At 45.9% G+C, this 4,900-nt stretch overlaps 1 long non-coding RNA gene across 1 annotated transcript; it reads right to left on the bottom strand.

Annotated features, from left to right (window-relative positions):
• Positions 1–1,802: 1,802 nt before the first annotated feature.
• On the bottom strand, positions 1,803–3,772 carry LOC117033117 (uncharacterized). The gene is made up of 3 exons (XR_004424838.1): positions 3,594–3,772; positions 2,402–2,530; positions 1,803–1,925 (listed from the first exon to the last, which is right to left on the bottom strand). It is a non-coding gene; the product is annotated as an uncharacterized LOC117033117 (long non-coding RNA).
• Between the last annotated feature and the right edge of the window lie 1,128 nt (positions 3,773–4,900).

Below are 4,900 nucleotides of genomic sequence, written 5' to 3'. Positions count from 1 at the left end.
TAGTACAATAGGCAGAAAGATCAATAGAACACAATAGAGAGACCTGAAGTAGCTCCAACTGTATGTGGAAATTTAGAATATGATAAAAGTGGCTCTATATCGGGGAGGAAATGGATTATTCAGTAAATAGCGTTTGAAAAACAGCTAGCCATGTAGAAAACAATTAAATGTGGATCTATATCTTTCTCCTTCACATCAAAATAAATTGCAGGTGGATCAGAGATTCAAATGTAAAAAACTGAATCATGAAACCATGAGAAGAAGACATAAATATATTTCTTTTGTAATTGCAGAGTAGAAAAGCATGATACTGATTCCATAAACCATGAAGGAAAAGATTAATTTGATTCTAAAAAGCATAAGACTTCTTTGCAACAAAAATGCAGAAGTCAAAAGACAAACAGAAAAGTGGAAGAAATATTTGCAACAGTCTGAGAGACATGTGCCAAATCCCTCACCTACAAAGAATGCTTAGAACTCAGTAAGTCAAAGATAAAGAACACAGTAGGAAGAACAGGCAAGACAGCACATAGAAAAGGATTCGCGTGGGTAACAAGTACACTAAAAGCTCAGCCAAACCCATAATTTTTAAAATACAGATGAAGATAAGTTACTGTTTTTTTACCTATCAGAGTGACAAAGATATGGGGACATGTCGGCAAGGGTGAGGAGAGATACCAGACCGTTGGGAGGGAGAGCAGTAGAGCCACTGTGAGAGGCATTTGGGCAATAACTATCAACAATTTCATCACACGTCCCGTGAAGCCAGCAATTCCTTCCAGGAATTGATTTCACTGCAGCATTACAATAAGAGCAAATCACGGGGAACAACAGGGCGGCAGCCCTTGGATATGGTGATGGGAAAAGAGCTCCAGCAGGCACTTTGAAGTGAAAAATGCAAGGTGAGAAGTCTGGGTTGTTTGTTTTTTAAGGTTACATGTATACCCACAGGTATAACTATACATTAATACAGTATGTGCAGTTATGTATACACCCATATAGAAAAGCATTTCTATGCTTTGAAAAATTTTGGAAGGATACAGAAGACACGGATTGCCTCCAGGAAACAGGCCTGGAAGTTGGGGACTAGGGAGAGAGGGTTCTGCCTTTGTTTTCACCTTACATCCTCCTTTACTATTTGAATTTTGACCATGAGCACGCACTGCTTTTGTAATAGTGCCAAAATGTGCCGTTGCTGTTGTTTTAAGATGGCTCAGGCTGCGGTGAAGTGAACTGGCCAAAGGGGCAGCCCGTGCTTGTGGAGAGACATTTGGCTGTCCAGATATGACATGTCCACTGCAATGGTGTCGGTGGGGCTGAAAAGAAATGAATGGATTCCAGTTGTACTTAAAAGGCAACCTCAACAGGAAGGAGGCAAGAATGGAACCACTCTGTGCTCCCAAAGCCACTCTCCCACCCAATTTTCTGCGCCTCGGCGAACATCATCCCTCACCACCACACTAGAAGCTCTGTGAGGACAGAGACCATGTCTATTATGTTCTCCACCATTTGGAACAGAGCCTGGAGGACCCCCCAGGAGGCCAACAGGTACCAGCACTGGCTCTAAGAGCTCAGAGCCTCAGAGTGAGGGTCTTCCCATGGGGCTAATGCAGAGAAAGGCACAGAGCCTGGGGGGACCTCAGGGAGGATGGCAGGATTTGAGAGGGCTCTGCTCACCGACGTCCCCCCCACACACACCCACACCCCCTCATAGGTACAAGCCTCAGCACCAAATGGGAGCCTGCTAGGCACCTGCTGAAGAAGGATTTGAATGGGTACTACCTACCCCAGATCCGGAAGGATATGCAGGCAGGCTGCCCTCCTGGCAGGTGCACCACCTACCTCCTCCACCATTCACTCCATCCGGCCAAACCCTGGTACCTGCCCAGCAGGGAAGGACGACAAACTCTTCTGATTGGCTGGACCTGGTCCGGGAGGAAGGATGCTCAGACTCCCCCTGCATCCTGGAGCCCTGGCCCCCACACTCCTTGCCCCGCCCTTTCTACTTGCTGCTTACAGGAAGTGATCCTTCTCTGGCCAACCCTGCTGCCCTTCCAGCTGGGCGTCCCTCTAAACCTCAGCACCTGTCAGCCCCAAATCCATAAAGTAGGGAGCCGCAGATTTGTCTTAGAACCACCAGGAAAGACAGGATGGGTTCTCAGAGGAGGCAACATCTGAGTTGGGCCTTGAAGCATGAAGAGGAATGAGCTTCTGCCAGATAAAAAAGGAGAAAAGAGGGTGTAGGTGTGCACAGCCCCAGCAAGCTGTTTGTAGCACGGGACTGAGCATCTGGCGAGGCTGGGTTGGCGGCAGCAGACTGTGCAACACTCTAGGGACTTACAGTCATAGTAGTGACCTCATGCCTCAGTGGACCCCCTGATGCCCTGGTGCTGCTTCTCACCCAGGTCTGTGTGTGGTTCATCTTCTCTACCAGACTTGAGTTCCTTAAGGAAGGGCTGTGGCTTCCATCTCCGTGCCCAGAGTGCCTGGCACACCCTAGGGCACAGGGGCTCAACAAATGTTTGTTGACCTAAAAAAGGCAGGGGTGGGGGGATATTTGTCATTGTAGTGATCACACAACCATTAACATAGGTTGAAACTCAGTGAATTGTCTACTTAGAATGGATAAGTGTCATTGTTTGTGAATTATAGCACAGTAAAGCTGACAGGAGGAAGTACAAGCACGTAGTAGGGTGTCTGTGCTTTGCAGTTCACCAGGCACTTTTCACATCACTCATCTTGTGTAAACCCGGCAACAGCCCCATTTCTCAAATGGAGACACTGAGGTGTCAGTGGCTTGCCCAGATCCTGCAGTGGCCAACCTAAGCCCCACTCTCGGAGCTTGTTGCTGGCAGGATACGAGCCTGAAGGACATTTTCAAAGATGTGTGTCAGTCATGGTTGGGAAAAATCCAACGTGCAGAGGTCATGGCTCCCTCTGCCGGTGCCAGTTGGTTCCCTTCTAAAATCCTGGGGGCAGGGACAGTGACTGTAGGCTGGTTACTGCTGTGACTCTTTCTATCTTGCCCTCAGGAAGCTCTGCCCTGTAGGACAGGTTGGGTACTTGGGTTCTGTTCATTGGGTCTCCTTGTGTGTACCTGGGAGACACTGGGTGACACCCACACTCCTGCCCCAATCCAATTTGACACGAACTGCTTCACTTTCTCTGTTAGGTATTAGGGTTTTCATTCAGCTTTCCTCCAAAGAAGGCTTTTGACAGCAAACAGCGTTGCCAGCTTTAAATAAAAATACAGGACAGAATACTTGGGACATACTTATACCAAATAGGACATACCAAACAAGATATACTTACACTAAAAAAATTACTGTTGCTTATCTGAAATTCAAATTTAACTGGGCATCCTGTGTTTTATCTGGCAATCTTAACTGCAAAAACATTTTTTTAAATTTAAATTTAAAAAGAAAATTAAATTAAAAATAAAATACAATAAAGAAACAAAGCAAAACAAAAAACAGTAACATGAAATATAAAAATAAAGTCAAATATAAGATACGATCTTAAAATAAAACACAAAATTTTAAAAATAAAATATAAACTAAAATAAAATTTAAAAATAAAATCAAACAACACACCACCAGTGGGCGAAGGCCCGCGCCAGTCCCCATTGCCTTCGCAGTCACGCAGGATGGCTGTGGCGTCTCCGAGGCCGCCCTACCCAGCACTTCAAGCCCTTGTCTCCGACCTCCGCGACGACGCGCGGCGGTAGCGGACTCCGGAAGAGTGACACAGAGGCCCTCAGAAAGCTCTAGAAGAGAGGTGGCCCAGGATTCGCCCTGCTGCGCCTCCACGACGGCGATCGCCCCCAAGAAATGGGAGCCTGTCAACCCAGCGCCCTCCAAACCGGGCGCCCAAGGGACGCAGCGGTTTCACAACTGTTTTTAACGGAATCCAGCGTGTTCTAGAAAAGGCTTTCTGCCAATCTGAAAGGAGAGCCGGAAGGGTGAGCAAATGCTGCTCTGTCTTTCGGAAAAGTCGCACCCCCCACCCCCACCCCAGCCTCTGCTGCTTAGTCTTGCTGGGGAGAAGGTCGTGTGCTCCACCCATGTCAGTGAGGTCCCAGGACGCCCGCCAAGGTCCCGTGGGAGGGTGATGCCGGTGACAGCTCCTCTAGCTGAACTTTGCTGCCCCTGCATTCTGCCACTCAAATCCCAGGTGACACTGCGTATGTAGGTAGAAACGGGTACTGGGGGTTCCTTGTTTTTCCCCCACGAATCTGAATGTGGAAAGGCACAGCAGAGAATTTTTGCTGGCTTGGGAAAAGGCCAATTTTGAACGTTAGCAAAGGCAATAATAATAAAGGTATCTTAGTATTAAATTAATAATACATAATATGGCCACAAAGTTCCATCCAACTTACGGCCAGTAACCCCACTCCCTGGGAATTTATCCTGATGAAATAGGTCAAAAGAAGAAAAGTGTTCTGTGCATAATAATGGCATTATTTGACAGTGGCTAAAAATTGGAAACAACCTAAAACCTAGTAAAGGAGAATGGTTAAGTAAACAATTTTACACCCAGAAGAGGGAATGCTGTGCAGCCATTAAGTGACTACTGCCAGGGCTGTAAAAACATGGGAAATGTTTATAATATAATCTTAATGAAAAACGGTTTACCATCAAATGGTACATACTTGTGGATCACAGCTCCTTCTGAATTGCTTTTTTTTAACTGAAGTTTTATTTAGATAATTGTAGATTTCACATGCGGTTGTAAGAAATAATATAGAGAGATCCCACTTTTACAGTTTCCTCCAAGATGGTAACATCTTGCAAAACCAGGCTTTGACTTGACAGTGATATAATCCACCAACCTCATTCAGATTTCCCCAATTTTATTGTGTATCTGTGCATTTAATTCTATACAATTTTATCATGTCAGA

This window comes from Rhinolophus ferrumequinum, chromosome 13 (genome assembly GCF_004115265.2).
Source record: "Rhinolophus ferrumequinum isolate MPI-CBG mRhiFer1 chromosome 13, mRhiFer1_v1.p, whole genome shotgun sequence".
NCBI lineage: Eukaryota > Metazoa > Chordata > Mammalia > Chiroptera > Rhinolophidae > Rhinolophus > Rhinolophus ferrumequinum.
The sequence above is the reverse complement of the archived record's forward strand: the minus strand, read 5'-3'. Positions and strand labels throughout refer to the sequence as shown.